The sequence below is a fragment of the Bubalus kerabau genome, chromosome 20 (assembly GCF_029407905.1).
Source record: "Bubalus kerabau isolate K-KA32 ecotype Philippines breed swamp buffalo chromosome 20, PCC_UOA_SB_1v2, whole genome shotgun sequence".
NCBI classification, from domain to species: Eukaryota; Metazoa; Chordata; class Mammalia; order Artiodactyla; family Bovidae; genus Bubalus; species Bubalus kerabau.
The window spans coordinates 29,656,205-29,680,829 of NC_073643.1; the positions used below are offsets into that span (position 1 = coordinate 29,656,205).

The window sequence follows — 24,625 nt, forward strand, 5'->3', positions numbered from 1 at the left end:
TAGATAACTTGGGGGAAAATTGCTGATTTTTCTACCACTCATTCACATGCAGGGGAGGAAGGAAAAGGCCAGACATGGTTGCAAGGCTCAAACACGTGCAGATGTATTTCCAGGCCATACTATCCTGGCCTGAGTACATCTAGAGAGCAGCCCAGATCCTCAGGCCATGCCCTTCTCAATCTCTGAAAGCCTGTGTTTGTTTGACTTGTCCAGTGCTTCCCTTGGTCCACCATTATTGGAACTTCTAATTCTTGCTTCACTAAGTCTCTCCTTGTGGAAATTCAAGTCTCATGTTTCTTCTCATTGAAGTGAGAGCTGCTCACTGCAACCTAACCTTTAGGGAAAAAAATGAAGGTAGCATGAGACAGTAGAAGATAGGCAAGCTTCGAAGTCAGACATAACAGGATTCAAATATTGGTCCTAACACAAACTAGCCAAGAGTTTGGCCAAGCTCCTTAACCATCATGATCTGGGTTGTTTTCTCTTTTAAGTAACATGGACTTAAATACAAGCTTCCCCGATGGCTCAGTTGGTAAAGAGTGTGCCTGCAATGTGGGAGAACCAGGCTTGATCCCTGGGTGGGGAAAAGTCCTTGGAGAAGGAAATGGCAACCCACTCCAGTATTTCTGCTTGGAGAATTCCTTGAACAGAGGAGCCTGATAGGTTGCAGTCCATGGGGTCACAAAGAGTCAGACACAACTGAGTGACTAACACTTCACTTTCATGGTCATAAATACATGTGCCTGAAATGTATGAAGTGCATAAATGAAATACTTAGCATTGCTATGCAGTACTTCTCAAACTTTATATGTAGGAAGTTTTCCCCAGACACCTTGTGAAAATGTAGATTCTAATTGAGTAGGGCTGTGCCTAAGAATTGATGCTTTTGAACTGTGGTGTTGGAGAAGACTCTTGAGAGTCCCTTGGACTGCAAGGAGATCCAACCAGTCCATTCTGAAGGAGATCAGCCCTGGGATTTCTTTGGAAGGAATGATGCTAAAGCTGAAACTCCAGTACTTTGGCCACCTCATGCGAAGAGTTGACTCATTGGAAAAGACCCTGATGCTGGGAGGGATTGGGGGCAGGAGGAGAAGGGGACGACAGAGGATGAGATGGCTGGATGGCATCACCGACTCGATGGATGTGAGTCTGAGTGAACTCCGGGAGTTGGTGATGGACAGGGAGGCCTGGCGTGCTTCGATTCATGGGGTTGCAAAGAGTCGGACATGACTGAGCGACTGATCTGATCTGATCTGATCTGATCTGAGGTAGAGTCTGAGATTGTGCATTTCTGACACATTCCGAAGAAGCCAATACTGCCACTGGTCCCCAGACCACACTTTGAGTAGCAAGGCTGCAGGGTGTTTGCTCACAGTAGATATTAGAACTAATAGGTAATAGTTCCTCCCCTTTCACCCTCCATAAAACATGTGTCCCCACTGTGGAGTTTGAAATGAAAAGTTGAAGGCGGGTAGCTAGAGGCACTGACTTTATTTTATTTACCTTACATGAGATCCCGGTAAGCTCTGGGCCACTTGCTGCCTTTGTGCTGATAGCAACAAGGACCAGGTCTCTACGGTGATGATGAATTTCACATGAAGAAGGCTGGGGTGGTTGTCAACCATGGTGGTGGTCAACAGGGTTCCCACATGAGGAAATGAGACAGGAAGAGGTAAACATGCTTCTCTACAGGAGGCTTCTCTTTATTTCCTCAAGATGACTACCAAGATCTCTGTTATTATTTTTTTCATCTGAATGTTTTATTCCATGAATAGCCTACCAATATAAATGTGTTTCAAGTCCATGAATAAACAACAACATAATAAAAAGCACATGGTTTTCCTAAGAATTTATCCCTGCAGTTCTGAATTAACCAAAAGACAGCAACTTTCACTTTGGGGGAAGGGAATGAAGACACAGTTTCAAACGTGCTGAAGAGGCTCCAAGAGGAGAGGAAACAGGAGGGAAAGAAAGGATTGTTGGTCTGTACTACTCGTAGTTCCCCAGAACTGTTTCAGTAGGATTGGGGTAGAGGAGGCAAAGCTGTTACAAAAGAGATTGAAGTGGCAAGAAAAGAGGCATTGGTTTGGAGACAAGAAAGAATACCTTCTCCCTAGGAGTATGAGAGAGAATAATTGGTCTCTTCCTTTTCCCTCCAGGATAAACCTGTGTAGGTCACTCCCATGAGTCTTAGATTCTTCAGCTATAACATAGGGGAAGGTACATCTCGCTACTGAAATGTTCTAGGAAGGTGCTAAAAGTACACGTGAGGATGTGCCTAACTCCTTGGCCATTTGGGCTGTGGATCACAGAGCCTGGGTCCAAAGGAGCACCATATCCTATTTACTAGCCTTATTGCAATCATCAGGGCACTTATTTTGCTCAGCAGATACTCTGGTCCAAAATGGCAGACCTTGGTACACATTCATGGGATGTGTTTCAGAGGATCCATTGCCATCACTTGGGCTCAACGCCTACTTTGGTCCCCATGGTCACACAGGCTTTCATTTAAACCCACAGTCGTCCAACCCTAGTTCACCTAACACTTAGCTCTCACCCTACACAGCTCTGATAGTGCCAGAACAGTCTCAAAAGCTCTAGGTTTGAATTGTATTTTTCCTACTCACTAGCTGTGGGAATTTAGGCACACCACGTAATTGCCTAATTTCCATGTCTTCATCTGTAAAATGGGAAGATAATAAGTGAAAAATGAGGCATTAGACCAGTGCCTGACACATGGAAGACACTTTGACATGTTACTTGCTGCTGTTATTATTATTTACATTGGACTTTGTCCTTGTATGTATGTGAGAAAAGTGACATTGTACATGAATGAGTGATATAGTCAAGTTTCACATTTTGCCAGTTCCATGGGGGCAAGGAGTTCCCAAAATGCACAATAAAAGGTGTACAAGCCATTAAAAAAGGTTTTAACAATAAGCTGGCACTGAAGCCCATGGTCTGGGTATTCATCAGGTACCAGACTTGGATCTCCCACCTTCTATTTCAAGGTCTCGAGCCTACTGAACCCTTATCTAATATTCTTCTTGCCCATCATTTCCTCTTACTGGGTAGCTGCTCATTTCAGCTTTGTCTGCCTTCATAGTTTTGACTTCTCATGTGGACCTAATACCCACCAGATTCCTTGAAACTTGCCTCACTTCCCCAGTATCTGTCCTCCATCCTGAACTCACTATTCATTGCAGTAGAGACTCTATCTTCTTTAAGGCCAGTTCCTATGTCTTGATTTTTCTCTGGGCAAGAACACTGGACTATAGTGAGTCTGTGTAGTTAGAATCCAGCTTTCCTACTACTTCTTGAGAAAGTACTATACAAAGTGAAAGGGAAGTGATACTAGGTAAAGCAGAGAAAAGCAGAAGCAGAAAAATTACTGCTTTTGTTTGATACCTGGCCTGAAAAGATCCAGATGCTAGAAAAGATTGAGGGCAGGAGAAGAAGAGGGTAGCAGATGATGAGATGATTGGATAGCATCCCTGACTCAATGGACATGAGTTTGAGAAAACTCTGGGAGATAGTGAAGGACAGGGAAGCCTGGCATGCTGCAGTCCATGGGGTCGCAAAGGATCAGGCATGACTTAGCGACTGAACATCAATAGCAAAGCACTGTGGCTCAAATTTTCACCTCAGTTTCTTTTCCAGCAAGCTCCTCCTCTTCCTGACCTTTAAGTGATGGAGTATCTTAGGATTCGATTGAACGTCTTCTGCGTCTTGTCTATACTCACCTCTTAGGGGACCTCATCATCTCCGTTTTAAACAGCTCTGTCTGCTGTGTCTCCCAAACATGCGTCTCCAACCCAGCCTCTCCCCAGGACTCAAGGTTCATACATCCAACTGCCCACCTGATCCATTACTGGCATGTCTAACCGGCATCATACATCGAGTGGTGCCATGTCAGCTCTCCTCCCCAGCCTTCCTCAGCTTGGTTAAAGACAGCCCTAGCTTTCCATGTACTCCTCCTAGACAACCATACTTTCTCTCATGTGCTATAGTCCATAAGTCTGCAAATCTTAGAGGTTTTATCTTCAAAAATATACCCAGAATCCAAGCCCAACTGTTAACTGCCATAACTTCTTGCTAGAACTTCTGCAATAGCCTCTAAACAGGTCTTCTGTTCCACCCCTGTCCACTGCAACTTTACTCTCAGTGGAGCAGCAAGAGAGAGCCTCACAGATCATGGCACTCCTCTGGTTGCCCGTTACTCTTATGTGAAAGCTCACATCCCGATCCAGCAGGCCCACTCCTGGCCGTATATCCAGAGTTAACTCTAACTCAAAAAGATATCTGCACCCCAGTGTTCATAGTAGCACTATTTACAATAGCTAAGATACAGAAGCAACCTAAGGGTCCATTGGCAGATGAATAGATACAGGAGATGTGATACATATATCCGGTGGAATACTACTCAGCAATGAAAAGAATGAGATCATGTCATTTGCAGCAACATGGATGCAACTAGAGATGATCATACTAGGTAACATAAGTCAGAAAGAGAAAGACAAATGCCATATGATGTCACTTGGATGCATAATCCAAAATATGACAAAAACAAGCTTATTTATAAAACTGAAAGATTAATGACATAGTAAACTAACTTACAGTTACTGAAGGGGGGAGGGGGCAGGGGAGGGATAGATTAGGAGTTTTGGATTAGCAAATACATACTACTGTATATAAATAGATAAACAACAACATCCTATAGTGTAGCACAGGGAACTATATTCAATATCCTGTAATATACCATGATGGAAAAGAATATGAAAAGGAAGATTTATATGTATGTGTAACTGAATCATGGTACACCAGAAACCAACATGTTGTAAAATCAACTATACTTGAGTTAAAAAATAAAAGCTAACATTCTTACGATGCCCTTGAAGACACTGAGTAATCTGACATCTCCCTGACACCATAGTCTTTTGCTCCTCTTCTTTCTCACGTCTCCCTGACACCCTGGCCCTCTTATTGACCTAAAACATACCAAATATTCCATTCCAACTGAAGGCCTTGGTACTCACCCTTCCTTGTGCCTGGAAGACCTTCCCCCAGATACCTGCACAAGTCACCCCATGTTTCAGTCATACCTATGTTCACATTCTCACTCTACAAGAAGTTCTTCCCTAGCTACCGTATTTAAATGGTACCCATCCTCCTTAGTCCCCCTCATTACTATCCAACTCTTTCATGCTTTGTCTCTCCTGGAGCTTATCACCACCAGCATTATCCTACACTGATGGATACACTGATAGACTTTGATTTTTTTTATGATCTGTCTCCCTGAAAGAGACTAGACTTTTCTATACCCCTGGAGCACAGACGTCTTGTTTTGTCCTTCTCTCCTCAGCACCACCCCCAAACAGTTCCTAACACATAGCCAGTGCAGAATAGATATTTGCTGAATATGAACTTTATTAAAATTTTGGCTCATTTTCTCACGTGAGTCCAAGCAGACTGCGAATCACCTACAAAATTCATAGCTGTAATGATGACCCCTGTTGATATCTGAGTTGTCTCCAGGAGACATAACAACCTCTTTGTGACCCTTTTCTCCTGCTAATCCAGGCCCACCTCAAAGCCGACTTTATGAAGTGCCAGCTTTTTCAAATTCCTACATTTTCACATCTTTCCTGTTGCATTATTCTGGATAATTTCTATTCTAAGTTACAGAAACCCAATTCAAACATATATAGGGTTAAGGGTAGAAGGGTGGGGGAAGGGATTTCTTGCCTAATAGAGCTGAAAATCCCAGTACAAGAGCAGTTGGAGAAAGGTGCTGAAAAGATTTTGTCAACAGTGCGCTTCTTTCCTTTTCTTGACTTTGCTTTCCTCTCTTTGGTATAATTCAAACCGATTCACTCCAAGTAGAGGTAACAGTGGTCACCCACATCCTGCCAAGTTAGCAAGCTTGGTATCAGACCTGACCATGGGTTAGTGCCATCCAGACCAAATGGGCCTCAGAGATACCAGGGTGGTTTCCTCAAGAAAAGTCAGCCTGGTGAAACTGAAAAAGAATCGGGACGCTTGCTGGGCAAATGAAAGCAGTCGGTGTCCACTTCATCATAGCATCTGTTTCCTGACCCTGCTGTATCTAAGGAGAGAGACCAGGGCTTGCCTCTTTGTAACTCCAAGATACCACAGGAGGCCATACTTAGGTTTAACAATAATAATTAACAAACAGTAATAAATGTTTGATAAGAATGATAAGATTCCCAAAGCCAATCACAGTCCTGAGCTGGGACTAAGTTTAGTTTTTCATGCCAGGGGAAATTTGAATTCCTTTTCAGAGACGGGTTCCTTTTTCTTCTTTATCATTGCGTCCTCACTTTCATGGAGTCTGCTAAAACCTTACTATGTTAGCTGTCTATTGCTATGTAACAAATTATCCCAATCCTTAGTGGCCTTAAGCAATGGTATTTATTCTCTCATAGCTGCTGTGAGTTGGAAGTCCTCTGACTCAAGGTCTCTCTCAAGGCTACAGGGAAGATACTGACCAGGGTCGTGGTCATCTTAAAGCCTGGCTGGGGGATGGTCCCCTTCTTTCAAGATCACTCATGTGGTTGTTGGCAGTGTTTAGTCACTGGCTTTCTTTTGGACTGAGGGTCTTAGTTCCTCCCAAGCTATACTAACTAGAGGCTCCCCTTGGGTCCTTGCCCTGTGGACTCTCCATGGAGCGGCTCACAACGGTGCAGCTGGTTTCTTCAGAGAGGGCAAGAGTGAGTCCCGACGAGATGAGAGTTGGTCTTTTGTAACCTACTGAAGAGTAACATCCCATCAGCACTTTTGTGTATGTTGTTCACCAGAAATGAATGGCTAAGTCTAGCCCACACTCACAGTGAGGGAATTACAAGGATGCAAATGCCAGGAGGGACTTGCGATGGTAGCTGTCAAAACTGCAGGAGACTTTTGTGTCACCTGGAGACAGAGCCCTAGCCAGTGTCCACAGTGACGACAAGTCCCACACTGAAGGACTGGCTACTCGGCACTTCTTTCCAATGAGACTCTAAGGCCTTATGGGCTCAGTGGGAAACAGTGCTATAATCGATTAGCGATGTTGGTCCTGGGTGTGTGCTGGAAGAAAGGCAGCTTACATCCACAGACTGACCAGTCCCATTCTAACAGCATCAAAGCTAGTTTTCCCAGACCTAATGTATATGACAGTTTCTCTATGATGCTACCCAGAGGAATTAATGAGTGGCTAAAAACTCACATATCTGATAGCTGAGTTTGAAGGTGCTTTGAATGGCTTGACTTGAGTTACGTTACTAATGGGTGCCTTGTCTTACTGGATTATTATTTTTTTTTGAAACTTTTTTTCTTCAACATGCTCAAATCAATATTGAACCTTTCTGTGCATCTGCGTTCCATTTCCCACTACAAACATACTTAAGAAATGGAGGAGGATGTATTTGTTCTGATTTTTGGTTTGGTTTCTGAGGTTGTGTGAGGAGATTGTTCAGATGCTGTCATCTGTCCCGAAATCACACATTGGACTCCTGATGGCAGGCGACCAAGCCTCCCGCTGTCAGAAATAGTAACTGTAAAGGCTGGACCCGTGGGTAGAGCCCCAAAGAGAATTGAGTCGTGTTTCACATAGGGTTTTCTCTTCCTTGAAAGAACTAGCAGCATGTTTAGTAAATGGCTAAATAAATAATTAAGTACAAATGTAAAAGTCTGATTAAAAACATGTTTGCAAACACTCCCTTCATTTTCGCTTAAACAAGAGAATAGAGCTGGCTTATTTTGACTTTTCCCCAACAGAAATTTGTCTGGAATAACAGAATAAGCGGAGAAGGACAGCAAGCATCTCTTGCTTTAAAATATTAAGGGATGTTCCAGAAATGAAAATGTTGCTTTACTCACTGAATGTTGATGCAACAGGGCTGTATTTATAAGCTGCTTTAGGAGGTCAGTTATTGATCATTAGTCTTGTAGTTTCCTGCCTCTCTCCCTCCCTTTCTTCCTTTTTTCTCTTTCTTACTTTGCTGCTATCCAATTGTATCTAAAGCTTGGTAGTTGACAGTGGAGTTTACAAAATACAAAACAAAAGATCAAGACCAAAACAAGTTGGAAACACATTTTATTTTGAGTTTATTTTTGTCCCTTCTGTTTGGATTGGTTTGTTTTCCTTGCAGTAACGAGGGCCATCCTGTGATTAAAATTTGCTCAAAGAATGAAATACCAACTTGCAAACTTCTTGAGCCACCCCCAACACTCAATCTTACCAGGGTCCATGTGTTAGTATGACTACATGTCACACTCAGTTTGTTCTAGGGTGTTCAGTTCAGTTCAGTCACTCAGTCGTGTCCGACTCTTTGCGACCCCATGAATCGCAGCACACCAGGCCTCCCTGTCTATCACCAACTCCCAGAGCTCACTCAAACTCACGTCCATCGAGTTAGTGATGCCATCCAGCCATCTCATCCTCTGCCGTCCCCTTCTCCTCCTGCCCTCAATCCCTCCCAGCATCAGAGTCTTTTCCAATGAGTCAACTCTTCGCATGAGGTGGCCAAAGTACTGGAGTTTCAGCTTTAGCATCAATCCTTCCAAAGAAATCCTAGGGCTGATCTCCTTCAGAATGGACTGGTTGGATCTCCTTGCAATCCAAGGGACTCTCAAGAGTCTTCTCCAACACCACAGTTCAAAAGCATCAATTCTTCCGCACTCAGCTTTTTTCACAGTCCAACTCTCACATCCATACATGACCACTGGAAAAATCGTATCTTTGACTAGACGGACCTTTGTTGGCAAAGTAATGTCTCTGCTTTTGAATATGCTATCTAGGTTGGCCATAACTTTTCTTTCAAGGAATAAGCATCTTTTAATTTCATGGCTGCAGTCACCATCTGCAGTGATTTTGGAGCCCCCCAAAATAAAGTCTGCCACTTTTTCCCCATCTATTTCCCATGAAGTGATGGGACCAGATGCTATGATCTTCGTTTTCTGAATGTTGAGCTTTAAGCCAATTTTTTCACTCTCCTCTTTCATTCTCATCAAGAGGCTTTTTAGTTCCTCTTCACTTTCTGCCATAAGGGTGGTGTCATCTGCATATCTGAGGTTATTACAACCCCCAAAATCAGTATCTCAGAATGTATGGCCTGCATCCTCTGGCCATCTGGTTCCTTCTCTGCCGAGTAGTCTCCTTTTCACCAGATAAGTTACAGAAAGTGTTAATCAATCACTGTGCCAGTTCAAACACAAAGCTTTCCTCCTGCTTGCTACAGCTTACACCCCCCAAAGCCCAGAGCCTGCTGAACAAGAGCCAACATCAAAGCCGGAAACTCAAAGCAAATGTGCCAAAAGTGCAAATGGAAAGGGACGAATTGGAGAAGCCTCTATTAAGTGTCACTTCTTAATCCAGCCCATGAAACAGGCAGAGGTGACGACTGGCACACCCAGAGCAGAATTCAGGCACGCCAACGGAGACGAGGGCTCCCCACTGAGATCACCAGTCTCCCCTGAGATGGTTTCTTTAATAATGCACCTTGAAAATGCAGCAAAGACAAATGACAAAAAGCCCCACTTCCGTGAGGTTACCAGTGCAAGGCATAGCCTCGTGCTCTTACTGGATGTCCATGAACACGTGCGGGTGACCTGCCTATCACCCCTTCTTCAACACTGCCCTGCATTGGACACAGATGAGAAGTCATCACCATTGTATTGGCTTTCTGAGAAAGGGAGGCTGTTTCCTTTCTTGAACTGGCTCTTGGTTAGAACATTTTCCTTATCCTTCAGGGTAATATATGTGTGATTCACTCTTCCACTTCTCCTGTATCTTGCAAATAGTGACTTAAGTCAGATGGGCTGGGATGGGAATAGTGTTATCACTTGTGGGACTGACCATTCCAAGCCTCCATTGTATCTGTAAAGTGGGGGTAATCAGAATTCCTTGAAGAAATTAAGCTGTTGAACTGAGTGAAGGAGTACATATAAAGGCTCAGCCCAGTGCCTAGCAGACAGTAAGCATTCAACATACGTTTTTCTGCTGCTGTCAATCATGCATTCATTCAACAGACGTTCTCTGAATACCTTTCTGTGCTAGATGCTGTCCAGAGCACCACGAGCAGGGATGAACAAAACAGGCAAGGTGCTTACTTCCATGGAGTTGAAAATGTCATCAGAGGAAACAAAAGATAAAAATGAGTAAATGAACAAGATAGGAAGTATTTGATGCCAAGAATGAACACAGCTTAATGTGACAGAGAAAGACCTGCATTTGGAAAATTTAGACTAGGAGCTCCTAGGAGAATTTCCTGTGAAAATAAGCGGACTGAACTCAAACCTAGTGAACAAGAGACACCAGGTCTGTGAGAATCCAGGAGCAGAGCATTCTAAGCAGAGGGAACAAGTACAAGGGCCATGAATCAGGACTGAAGCTGACATTTCTCCTTGAGAACAGAAGGTTGAGCTGGTTGGAGCCCCATGGGAAGAGGGCATGGAGGAATGAAGGGAGCCCCAAGGGGTGGGGACCTGATTTCTGTACATCTTCTAGTTTGCATGTGACTCAAAAAGTATTTTTGCATTTCACTCTGCTCTCTTCTTCCCTGAGTTCGCCAATCTACTGCTCAGAACAAAGAGCAGGGCGTGTTAATTTATTCCCCACAGCCTAAAAGCCCCCCACCACCATCATTTATAAAGCACAGATTGTTTCCAAGAAAAATGCAGAACCTGAGGCTCAAGCAGCTTTGAAGTCTCTGGAGAGAAGTCCGCATACATGCCAAAGAAGGCAAAATGGAAATGCGCCTTTTTTTTTTTCTTTCCCCATAGCTGAAATGGACATTGTAAATGTAAGAATACACAGCGACTAAAATCTCAGTTGCTTTGGGCAAAGGGCTAGATAACTGATTATTTTATTATCTGCATTTCTCTTCTGCGAGCTTCAGTGTGCTGTGATAGAAAGAAATGCCATGTGGAATCGTGCCCCACAATTTGCTTCTCAGTTTTCCAACTTAATCACTGTGTGACCCTAGGCAATTTACTGACCCTCTCTGAGGTGAGCCTCTATTCCTTCATCTGCAAAATAGGGATAATACTATGAATGCTAAAAGAGTTACGTTAGGATTAGTAGGAGAAGCACCTAGCATGTGCTCCTGATAGCGCATGTGCTCAGCAGATAGCACCTTCTGCAGATCTAGTAGAAGTCCAAGTCTTCAACTGATGGGACAGCACACAACTGCCCATGAGCCAAATCCCAGTGTGTGTAAGTCAAGTTTAATTAGGACATAGCCATGCCTATTTGTATACATGGTGTCTAGGAGGCTTTCAATGGCAGAGTTGAGTAAGTTACAACACAGACTCTATGGCCCACAAAACCTAAAATATTTACTCCCCAGCTCTTCAAGAAACAGTTTGCCAACCCCTGCCCTACTCCAGTACTCTTGCCTGGAAAATCCCATGGACGGAGGAGCCTGGTAGCCTGCAGTCCATGGGTTCGCTAAGAGTCGGACACGACTGAACGACTTCACTTTCACTTTTCGCTTTCATGTGTTGGAGAAGGAAATGACAACTCACTCCAGTGTTCTTGCCTGGAGAATCCCAGGGATGGGGGAGCCTGGTGAGATGCCGTCTATGGGGTCGCACAGAGTCAGACACGACTGAAGCGACAGCAGCAGCAGCAGCAGCTCTTGACTTCAAATATCAGTCTTCTTTCTAGTATTTCATGGTGCCTAAAAATCGCTCCATGTTATAAAAATCTTAGGTCTTCCTCACTGTGCCTTGCACATGTTGGGCAGTTATTACTTAGTGATTTAATTGAATTAAATGTATGCACACACACATATATATATAATGTATATACATATATTCATACGCAAATGTATATATAGGTACACACATATACATACACTTTTAGATTTCTTGTGGTCGTTCAGTCCTTTATTCTCTACCATGCAACCCTCAGTTGCATGCTCAATTTTTTCAAATTATCTGTGGCCCTTTATCTGTGCATGGCCGACAGATGTCATAGGTTTGGAGCCACTCACATAACCCTTGCCCTTTGCAGGATCTAATGCTCACGGAATGAGCAGACCCTGCTGACCATCTGGCTCCTGAATATTCTATTAATACTTTAACTCTGTCGACCCTGAAATGTCAAGCATTGGATGGGGTTACTCAGACCTTGTCCCTGAGCAGGAATTGCAAATACTGGGACCGCCTCTAGGGGACAGAATGTGAGGGAGGGGGTCCTAGTCTAGCAGCTTGAGAGGGGACCCCTGCATCGCATCCCCCACCCCTCACTCCTTCCCACTCCATCACCTCTCTGACTTCATTCCCCACCTCTCTTGCCCTTGGTCACTCCAGTCCAGACACATGGCCTGTGTGCCATTCCTCTGGCCCTGGCGCTAGCTCTTCCCCATCAGGAGTACACTTCCCTGAGAGAGCCACCACTTCTTACTCAGAGTTTCTCTTCTCTCTGAGTCCTGCCCTGACAACCATGTTGAAATGCAACCCAGCATCCCTGTGAATATCCCCACCCCATCCTCAGGCCTTGCTCTTTTTCCATTGCACTTATAACCTTCTGCCATGCTCTGCTACTTATTTCCTATACACACTGTTTATCATCTGCCCCCTCTGTTACATGCCCCATCTCTTAAGCTTCACAAGAGCAGAGGTTGTGTGCCTTGTTCACTGATATATTCCATTCAAGCCAAGAATTTATGTATTTATTTGTCAAACACAGTCAGCACTTATTTTATATCTGACACTGTTCTAAACTCTTTAAAAATATTTACTCATTTAATGGTAGATACTCAGTAAGTATTTATAGACTGGGTGAATAAAGGAAGACAGCAAGGGTGGAGATAGATCTGAGGTCAGAGTGAGCCATGTTTTAGCCCTGGATCTGACACGTTGCTGCTCTCTGTGACCTTGGGCAAGTCACTTCACTTCCCTGGACATTGGTTTTTTTCACTGAAAGAACAGGAATGAAAATTTGCATCCATAACTAACTCAGACAGAGAAGGAGAAATATCATATGACATCCCTTACATATAGAATCTAAAAAGAAATTATACGAGTGAACTTACTTACAAGACAGAAAGAAACTCACAGACTTAGAGAACAAACTTATGGTTGCTGGGGGAAGGATGGAGGGAAGGGATAGTTAGGGATTTGGGGAAGGTCATGTGCACATTGCTGTATTTAAAATGGATAACTCACAAGGACCTATTGTGTAGCACAGGGAACTCTGCTCAATGTTACGAGCCAGGCTGCATGGGAGGGGAGTTTGGGGGAGTTTACGCTGCATGTATATGCGTGGCTGAGTCCCTTTACTGTTCACCTGAAACTGTCACAACATTGTTAACCAACTATATCCCAGTTCAGTTGAGTCACTCAGTCGTGTCCAACTCTTTGCAATCCCATGGACTGCAGCACACAGGCTTCGCTGTCCATTACCAGCTCCCAGAACCTACTCAAACTCATGTCCATTGCATTGCTGATGCCATCCAACCATCTCATCCTGTTGTCCCCTTCTCCTCCTGCCTTCAATCATTACCAGCATCAGGATCTTTTCAAATGAGTCAGTTCTTCTCATCAGGTGGCCAGTGTGTTGGAGTTTCAGCTTCAACACCAGTCCTTCCAATGAACATCCAGGACTGATCTCCTTTAGGATGGACTGGTTGGATCTCCTTGCAGTCCAAGGGACTCTCGAGTCTCCTCCAACACCATAGTTCAGAAGCATCAACTCTTCAGTACTCAGCTTTCTTTATAGTCCAACTCTACATCCATACATGACTACTGGAAAAACCGTAGCTTTGACTAGATGGACCTTTGTTGGCAAGGTAATGTCTCTGCTTTTCAATAATCTGTCTAGGTTGGTCATAACTTTTCTTCCAAGGAGTAAGCGTCTTTTAATTTCATGGCTGCAGTCACCATCTGCAGTGATTTTGGAGCACCCAAAAATAAAGTCTCTCACCATTTCCATTGTTTCCCCATCTATTTGCCATGAAGTGATGGGGCCGGATGCCATGATTTTAGTTTTCTGTTGCCCCTTCTCCTCCTGCCCTCAGTTTTTCCCAGAATCAGAGTCCTTTCTAGTGAGTCAGCTCTTTGCATCAGGTGGCCAAAGTATTGAAGCTTCAACTTCAGCATCAGTCCTTCCAATGATTATTCATCATTGATTTCCTTTAGGTGGGAATGCTAAATAAGATATTATTGAAAAGCTCTTGGTATGGTATGCTACATAGAGGAAGAGCTAAATTTGGGTAGCAATTTGATGGTGATGATGCCATGTCACTAAGCAACATCTTTCAAGTCCCAAGAGGCCATGATCCCTGCTTATTTCCATTGCTATTTCTCTTTCTTTAAAGAAAAAAAGGGCCCATAGGCCCATTAGGCCCATCGTTCATAAGATATCAGTTTCTTCAAGCCAAATTAAAAAAGAAATCAAAACAGATTCCTTGGGCAAAATTTCCATGAAATTAAGTTGGGAACTACTATAAAAAAGTTTTAGTGCCTCTCTCTTTCTGTCTCTTTTTAATATTGTGTTAAGAATACATGAGATCTACAGGGGCAGGAGGAGAAGGGACAACAGAGGATGAGATGGCTGGATGGCACCAGCGACTTGATGCACATGAGTTTGGGTGCACTCCAGGAGTTGCTGATGGACAGGGAGGCCTGGCATGCTGCAATTCATGGGGTCGCAAAGATTCAGACACGACTGAGTGACTGAACTGAACTGTCTGAACAAATTTTTGTGTGCGATTATTAACTATAGGTGCAATGTTGTTCAGTGGATCGCTACAGCTTGACCATCTTGCATAACTAAGTTTTATATCCATTGAACCCAACTCCCTGCTTCCCCCTCTCTAGCCCCTGGAAACCACCATCCTACTCTCTGCCTCTGAGCCTATGATAGATATCTAAGTGGTATCATGCAGTCCTTGCCCTTCTGTGTCCCTGTGGTTTCATATGGAAAGATTTCCTTCCTTTATAAGAATGAATAATATTCCTCTGTAAATGTAGTATCTTCTTTTTATATTTATGGCAAAAACACAGGATGGATGACTTAAACATAAAAATGAATTTATTTAGCCATCCAGCCACTGTTTTTGTATTTATGGAATACCTGAGGTGTGCCAAAATTTTTGTGTCATAAACAGAAGACATACAGTGATCGACAGAGAGGGAGTAACCACTATGACACAGCTCAGTCTTTAATGGTGGTGATAGGTGGGTTAACAACACAATAAGTGTTGTGACGGGGGCAACACGGAGCCATAGTTCCACACAGATCTTTGTGTGGAACATTATAATGACTTATTTTGGGGGGCTCCAAAATCACTGCAGATGGTGACTGCAGCCATGATATTAAAAGAAGCTTGCTCCTTGAAAGAAAAGTTATGACCAGCCTAGACAGCATATTAAAAAGCAGAGACATTACCTTGCCAACAAAGGTTCGTCTAGTCAAAGCTATGGTTTTTCCAGTAGTCGTGTATGGATGTGAGGGTTGGACTATAAAGAAAGTTGAGTGCGAAGAATTGATGTTTTTAAACGATGGTGTTGGAGAAGACTCTTGAGAGTCCCTTGGACTGCAAGGAGATCCAACCAGTCCATCCTAAAGGACATCAGTCCTGAATATTCATCGAAAGGACTGATGTTGAAGCTGAAACTCCAATACTTTGGCCACCTGATGTGAAGAACTGACTCATTTGAAAAGACCCTGATGCTCGGAAAGATTGAAGGCAGGAGGAGAAGGGAATGACAGAGCATTAGATGATTGGATGGCAACACCGACTCAATGGGCATGAGTTTGAGTAGGCTCTGGGAGCTGGTGATGGACAGGGAGGCCTGGCGTGCTACAGTCCATGGGGTTGCAAAGAGTTGCACACGACTGAGTAACTGAACTGAACTGATAGTTACTGATCACTATCTTTCAAGTACTGAATACTATACTAAAGATTCATCGATATTAGTATATCATTTAATGTTTCTGCTATACCTGTGAGGTAGTTTCTATTTTTATGTACTTTTTGCAAGGAGAAAAAGGAAATTTGAAGAGGTTCAATTGCCCAAGTTCACAGTTAGTAAAAGATAGAGGCAGGAAGTAAACCCAAAGTCTCAGCTCAATAACCAGTGTAGATTTGTAATTTCCTGACACTAGATCTACCATAGCTGATGAGCAAGTTCTGATTTGTTTGCCTTTTTAGAATTTGTTTTCTCATTCATGGAAATAGTATCTTCCTCTATAAGATTATTAGAATTAAAATAATAAATGAACAATAGTCAGCTAAGACCTAGGCCATGGTATGCAATAAATATTAGTTCTTATGCATTTCTCTTCTTAAGTAATAATGATTGTAGAGTCCTGGGTGGATGTACAAACATATATACCAAATAATTATATTAATAATAACTGATCTCAATGAAGCATGACTATGTGCCAGGCACTGTAGTCTTTGCATCAATTAACTCATAGCATAGCTCAGTCACTCATTGAGTAGGTACTGTTAGTATCCTGGTCTTTCTGGAAGAGAGACAGAGGTACAGAGATGCTGACTAAGTCGCTAATAGTCACAGAGCTTATACATGACAGACTAGGACTCGGTCCCTGGTGGTCTAGTTCCATAGCCTGCTCTTAACCACTCTGCTGTCTGAAAGCCATCACAGAAGGACTGCAGATGCCCTTGGAAGCAGTTACTGGTAGTACCGGTGCCATCACTGGTGTGACTCCAAAAATGGAGGTGCTTGCTTTGCTCCCAAAATAATGAAATGATGTTTACTCATTTATTTTCAAATTGGATACATTTTTTCTAGGTCACCAACAGGATCATGTAGTTGGATGATCCCATACATTTTCGCTTGCTGGAATTAGTCAATACCATGACAAGGCCTGTATAATCTTTCTGAGAGTGTACTCATGCAACCCACCTGCCATGCTCAGCATCAGTATACAATCAAGTGCAGCAAATGGCTCCCTGAATAATGTCAGTGACCCTGGCAACACCTCCCAAGATTCATGATAAAGCTCACAATTTTGGAATGAAAGATTGGAAAGCTGGTCTTGATAGTGATCCTCCTCCAAGCTGCAAAGATACGTACATTGCTTTTACTAAAAGCCACGTCAGCTTGCCCAATGACTCGGTTCAACTCCATAAAGCACACAGTACAAGCTGAGGAACATAGTTTCTATTCCCCACAGAATTACCAAAAGAAGGCTTCAGGTAGAGAGGAGCGGGTAGTTATTCCTCTGTGCTCCTTTTCAAAGCTGCAAACCTCAGCCGGGGCCCCCAGAGCTTGAGTTTCATTGGACACTGCTCTTAAAACACACTAGTCCTTTCTCAGGCAATGAAATAGTTGCTAACTTCTCCTAATGAGGGTGGTTTGCAGACTATAATTTCTGTGTAACTCCATTGCCAGGGCGGATTGGGACAGAAATACGCAAACAGTGAAGCACGACAGGGCACGTAGAGTTGGGTCATAAAACGCACGTCCCCTGTGTGTTATGAGGCAAGATGCCAAAGGCTTTGTGCCCTCAGCCACCTGTGTACAATTCCAGCCAATCATCTGTGACTCACTGGAGGCTGATTAGATTGTTTCTGTCCCGAGGCCATTTATTACAATGTTTGGTTGTGAATTTCATTAAGTTTTACAGTCCTACACACCTGTGTTTATAACAAGAGCCATCTCCCCTCATGGGATGACATTTGTTTTTATTAAACAAAAATTAAATCAAATTCTAAGCTTATGAGGGTTTTTTTAAAAAGTGTGTAAAAAGTAATGGGCAGACACCAAACTGTCGCAGAGCATAAACTACCACAAAATGTAAATCAGTGTTAACAGAGGGGCTATTTTTGGCATGACTCAAAATGCAACGTGAAATATAGATTGAGATGACGTGAGCTCATGCTCAATGAACCCTTGAGTAGCCAGGCATTTCCTTCTGGCCAGTGCTAAGACACACCTCGGTAGAGGGATATGGAGTCTTACCTAGGCCGCAGAGAACTGGTACAGCTTCCAGCACTACGGAAAATGCTGACTTCAAGTTGCAGTCTGTGTAGAATATTTAGGGGAGAGTCAGGGATCACAAAATCTGGGTTTCCTGCTTTCTCAAAGTGATGTAGACTCAAGGGTACAGTTGGACCCACTAGATATTATGCTCACCTCTCTGTTTCATAATATAGAACTGTCAGGCTTCAAACCTATCTAGGAATAGGCTTCACACTGAGAACCATATATTGGGTTGACCAAAAAGTTACTTTGAGTTTTTCCATAAGATGGTACAGAAAAGCCCAAACAAACTTTGTGGCCTACCCCAATAGAGTTATGGTATTTTATATCTGAATAAATCATTCAGTCCAGAGGTTGGTAAATGTCTCAGGTAATAGGCCAGTAAAGACATAGCAGATATTTTCAGCTTTTCAAGGCATGTGGTCTCTATGGCAACTGCTTGACTCTGCTGCTATAGCACTCAAAGCCGTCAGATACAGTACGTAAGCAGATGGGTGTGGCCATGTCCCAGTAAAGCTTTTTCATGGCTACTGAAATGTGAATTTCATATATTTTCAGTTATACTATATTCTTTGTTTTTTTTTTACAGCTATTTATAAATATAAAAATGACCATCCTTATGTCACAGGTTATACAGAAACAGGCAGTGGGCTAGATGTGGCCTCTAGACAGTAGGTTTTAACCCCCGATTTCACCTGGTAACACAGCCTCTGAGATGGAGGTGGCAGATAGCCATATGCAAACTGGCTTGCTTTGTTTACTTGCCTGAGTGTGCCTTCTTCTCCAATAGGCTGCAGTAGAAGAATTTAAGAGGTCAAAAAGCAGTGGCAACTTTCTCATTGATATGCAGATGTTTCATCATATACTCAGCCTAAATTATGATCTTCATGGAAATCATTCAGATCTGATCAGATCAGTCGCTCAGTCGTGTCCGACTCTTTGCGACCCCATGAATCGCAGCACGCCAGGCCTCCCTGTCCATCACCAACTCCCAGAGTTCACTCAGACTCACGTCCATCGAGTCAGTGATGCCATCCAGCCATCTCATCCTCTGTCATCCCCTTCTCCTCCTGCCCCCAATCCCTCCCAGCATCAGAGTCTTTTCCAATGAGTCAACTCTTCGCATGAGGTGGCCAAAGTACTGGAGTTTCAGGTTTAGCATCATTCCTTCCAAAGAAATCCCAGGGCTGATCTTCAGAATGGACTGGTTGGATCTCCTTGCAGTCCAAGGGACTCTCAAGAGTCTTCTCCAACACCACAGTTCAAAAGCATCAGTTCTTCGGCGCTCAGCCTTCTTCACAGTCCAACTCTCACATCCATACATGACCACAGGAAAAACTATGGCCTTGACTAAACGAACCTTTGTTGGCAAAGTAATTTCTCTGCTTTTCAATATGCCATCTAGGTTGGTCATAACTTTCCTCCCAAGGAGTGTCTTTTAATTTCATGGCTGCAGTCACCATCTGTAGTGATCTTGGAGCCCAGAAAAATAAAGTCTGACACTGTTTCCACTGTTTCCCCATCTATTTCACATGAAGTGATGGGACCAGATGCCATGATCTTCGTTTTCTGAATGTTGAGCTTTAAGCCAACTTTTTCACTCTCCTCTTTCACTTTCATCAAGAAGCTTTTGAGTTCCTCTTCACTTTCTGCCATAAGGGTGGGGTCATCTGCATATCTGAGGTTATTGATATTTCTCCCAGCAATCTTGATTCCAGCTTGTGTTTCTTCCAGTCCAGCGTTTCTCATGATGAACTCTGCATAGAAGTTAAATAAACAGGCTGACAATATACAGCCTTGATGTACTCCTTTTCCTATTTGGAACCAGACTGTTGTTCCATGTCCAGTTCTAACTGTTGCTTCCTGACCTGCATACAAATTTCTCAAGAGGCAGATCAGGTGTTCTGGTATTCCCACCTCTTTCAGAATTTTCCACAGTTTATTGTGATCCACACAGTCAAAGGCTTTGGCATAGTCAATAAAGCAGAAATAGATGTTTTTCTGGAACTCTCTTGCTTCTTCCATGGTCCAGCGGATGTTGGCAATTTGATCTCTGGTTCCTCTGCCTTTTCTAAAACCAGCTTGAACATCAGGAAGTTCACGGTTCACATATTGCTGAAGCCTGGCTTGGAGAATTTTGAGCATTACTTTACTCGCGTGTGAGATGAGTGCAATTGTGCGGTAGTTTGAGCATTCTTTGGCATTGCCTTTCTTTGGGATTGGAATCATCAAGTGTATTTAATTGTGACTTTTTTAAAAGAGTAATTCATAACCCTTGTTTCCTGACTTGACCTTTGGCAGGATAGATTTCTTTCTGCCTGTGAGATCCAAAGCCTTATTTTACAGACTTGATAAACAGAAATACAGTTGTTACTTGAAATTAGAGTGTGGTAAATTCTGTTATTGTGCAGCCAGTCTCCACACCTCAACCGCCATCCCCCTAAGGGAGGAGTATTCTTCCCTCATCCCTGCCCCCTTCTTTGAGCTTAGGTTTGGTCCGGTGGTGACTGCATCTGGCTAGATAAGGAAGGAAGGTCCTTGAGGGTGGGCATAGCAGTGTACCAGTTCCACTCAGAGGTCTTGAGAGATATGAGATGTTTGCATTTGCCATCCAGAAGTTTCCAACCTCCTCCATGAGAGGAAGATGTCCCTGGTAGCTACTGCCCCTTCATCCTGGTCCAGGCAAGAGAGCTTCTTGAAGTAGACCTGACCTTGACTGGGATCGATTGATAATGACCTGTAGACTTGCAGACAGAAGCAGAGCAGTACCTGCCAACCCAAGTGGGTGAGAAATGAGCGTTCATTGTGGTGTGCCACTGAGATGCGGGGTCTTCTGTTTTGCAGCGTGATTAAAACCACAGCTGACTGAAGCACAAGTTGCTGGCAGAGCTGGGACAAAACCCCAAACTTCCTCATCCAACCTGCTGCCCTTGCCACTAGCCTAGAAAAAGAAATGCTCATAAAGCTGCTCTTAGTGGTAGCACGTTCTCTTGGTGTGGCCTCATAATCACAGTTTCTAAAAGAAGATAGGAGATCATCTATGCGGGGTGAAATTCCTGATGAACCCTAGTTCTCTGTGACTGGTGTGCCCCCCTCAGTGCCTCTGACATGCTAACAGCTTGCTTCTGATATTTTCATTTATCCTGCTTTGAATAACTGTTGCTAAAAAAAAAAAAAATAAAAAAATAACTGTTGCTGTATTTATTTTTCCTTCTTTTTCTCTTTGTTTTTATTCCCAACAAAGCTTGGCACATTGTGAGAGAGAAATTTTATTTTATCTTGAAAACAGATTTAAAAGAAGAAGATCATGTTTCCTCTAGGTGGAAAAGACAGTGTTATAAAGAGAGGAGGGATAGAAACTTCAATGGCTTAAAAATGATTCAAATAGCGTTTAGAGCTCAAAAGAAACTCTTGAGTGGACTTGGCTTCCGTGGGATTGTGTTTGTCGGAAACTTTTTTAGATCCTATCTACATGTTCCAATTGTGTAGAACCAGTTGGCTGTATTGTATTGAACAATTATTAAAAATGTGATGCCGGGCTGTATGCAATGGTTGGCTTAAATAGGTCAATATTTGGCATGCTGCTATATACTTGAAAAGAACAATTCAGGAACAAAAGACTGGTGATGCAGGGCAGCACACTCTTTTCCTCTATTGCTGTTACACTCATCCCTGTTTATCAACAGTTTCACTTCCTACAGTTTCATTTACCCACATTCAACTGTGGTCTGAAAATATTAGATGGAAAATTCCAGAAATAAACAACTGGTACATTTTAAATGTCATCATGTTTTCTGAGTAGGGCTTAAATAACCTATTCTAAATAAGAAAAAAAAATCTTACTAACCTCGACTTTGCAGGCAGATTCTTTACCATTTGAGCGACAGGCAGTCCAACAACCTTGACTAAATAAGAAAAAAAAATCGTCTGAAGTTGCTTAGATCTAGAGTAAGAGTAAATCTTCTATCCATGAAATACTGAGGGAGGAAAAATCAACTTGTGCTAATTTTCCTATTATATCACAAACTGCAAAAGTTACAGCCATAGTGTATCACGAGTGCTTAGTTAAGATGGGAACAGCATTAATTTTGTATAATAAGATATTTTGAGAGAAAGAGTCTATTTGCATAACTTTTATTCCAGTTGCTGTTGCTGCCAAGTCACTTCAGTCGTGTCTGACTCTGTGCGACCCCAGAGACGGCAGCCCACCAGTCTCCTCCGTCCCTGGGATTCTCCAGGCAAGAACAGTGGAGTGGGTTGCCATTTCCTTCTCCAATGCGTGAAAGTGAAAAGTGAAAGTGAAGTCGCTCAGTCGTGTCAGACTCTAGCGACCCCATGGACTGCAGCCTACCAGGCTCCTCCATCCATGGGATTTTCTAGGCAAAAGTACTGGAGTGGGGTGCCATTCCAGTATATTGTTATAATAGTTCTATTTGTATTAGTTAGCATTGTTAATCTCTTACTGTGCCTCATTGATGATTAAACTTGATAGTAGGTATGTATGGGTAGGAAATAAACATGGTATATGTAGAATTCAGTACTCTTGGTTTCAGACATCCAGTGGGGATCTTGCAACTGTATGTCCTGTGAATAAGAGGGGAGCACTGGGATAATTTTCAGCGAGTACAGTGGTTTGAGGGGAGAGCTTTCCTAGCTATCGTTTTGTTTGTTTCCCCCCAGTTCTTTGGCAATTAAATCAATTGTTTCTTCACTGAAGAAACATGCTTTAAAACTAAGCCCATTTACTTTGGACTGCTGCCAGCTTGGTCTTTATGAAAACACAGATAAAGAGTTTTAAAGTGGGGTCCTTCTAGACCACAAATAAAGAGAAAGAAAAAGCCAGAAGAGCTTCTGAAAAGAAAAGGTACCCTTCTAGCACAGGAAAAGGGAACATTTTAAGAAAAGAGCAGACTTTATTTTAACATGAACCATCTCTGTAATCATATTTAATCTAATTTTCTGAATTTCCTTGTGAAACTAAGACATTAGTTGTGTGATATGATCTAATTTTCACCCGTATGAAAATAAGAGCAGGTTATACATTGGATAAAATATTGGGAAAGAGAATAAAAGAAGAGGTGATTTTCAAATCTTGCTTTTTTCCTTTTCTTTTTTTTTTTCCTGTGAAAAATCATCAAATTAAAGATAAGAAAAGCAACGTGATAGCCTTGTCTTACATCAAAAGGAGCGTAAGGTGAAGCGGGACCACTGACACAGTATTGCTGATTACGCCTGACACAAAGTTATTAATACCCAGATGAGGGGGCAAGTGAAGCTGAAGTGATTGCCAAGTGTTACGCTTGAGTCATACACAGTTATAAACAGACTTTTCCCATAAGTCTCACCAGTGTTATCAACAAATAGACGTGTCAAAAAAATCATGGACGTTTTCATGAAATTATGCTCTAATTCTGTACCTTGTCCAAGAAAATGTGGAGTTCCGTCAGCTGCGCGGTGGCATTCTTGCCTTGAGTCCACACTGTCTTGCTCTGTAGATTCCGTATTTTTGCTGGCTGAGAAAAGACCGGGCCCAGGATTAGTGACTGTGGAAATGGTCCAGTGATGGAACTTACCGAGTGTGACGGACCCAGTCTTGTTACTCTGCTAATTTGTTGCGCTGGTGACATGTGTGTCTTCTCTAAGCCCATCTCAGATGAGCTGCTAAGTGTGGGCTGTTAAAACGAGTCACAAACACCATGAAGGTGACATTTCATAAATGTTTTTTCAGATTCACTTTGTTTCACTCAGCCTTCCATATCCAACATCCCTTAGCTTCTTTTTTAAATATTGTTATTGGCATGGTCTGGCCATCAGTGGAATATTTAAAACAGTATAGTTAAATGTGATACAGCATAACTTAAGGACATTTTTACTTAAAATAAGGCTTGGAAATGCTGTATTCTTTTCAGTCAGCAGTTCCTTACTACCTCCTGGGTGTGTCTACTTTCATAATACTGATCTTATTTTAGTCCTTTGTTCCATATTCTTTCCAGCCCTCAAGCCCCTGCCTCCACTCTTCCTTCTCCCAGTAATCCTCTTTCCTTCTCTCTTGCCCTAAGTAATTTCTGTTCATCCTACACATCAGAGCTCAAGTGTTACCTCCTCAGTGAAGTCTTCCATGACTTCCCTAAACTAGTCCAATCCTCACTAAACATATCCCTGGAACCATGACTCTCCTTGGCAGGGGGCTTGTTTCACTAGTTATTGAGGATTTTTTTCTTCAGGGCTGTTTGATGAATGACTGTGTCTTTCACATGCTGGTTAATAGATCTGTATGTCCAGAACCTCTCCCAGGGCCCCCAACACTGAGGAGACATTCAGCAACTGCTGTGGACTGAATGTTTCGTATCCTTCCCAAAATTCAGACATTAAAACACTACCTACCAATGTGATGGTATTTAGAGGTGCATCCTCTGGGAGTTGATTAGGATTGATGAGGTCGTGAAACTGGGATTCCCATGATGAGATTAGTGTCTTTATAATGAGAAGAGACCATTTTTTCTCTCCCTCCCTCATTCTCTGTTCTCTTGGCCACGTGAGGACACAGAGAAGGTGGTTATCTGCAAATCTGGAAGATAACTCTAATCCCAAACTCAATCTGCCATCACCTTGATTTTGGGCTTTCCAGTCCCCAGAACTTTGGGATAAATGTTATTTAATT

General features: G+C 42.8%; 1 long non-coding RNA gene across 1 annotated transcript; it reads right to left on the minus strand.

Annotated features, from left to right (window-relative positions):
- Window positions 1–32: 32 nt before the first annotated feature.
- Window positions 33–23,854, minus strand: LOC129635334 (uncharacterized). Its single transcript, XR_008706232.1, has 3 exons — window positions 23,382–23,854; window positions 21,812–21,869; window positions 33–334 (listed from the first exon to the last, which is right to left on the minus strand). It is a non-coding gene; the product is annotated as an uncharacterized LOC129635334 (long non-coding RNA).
- Between the last annotated feature and the right edge of the window lie 771 nt (window positions 23,855–24,625).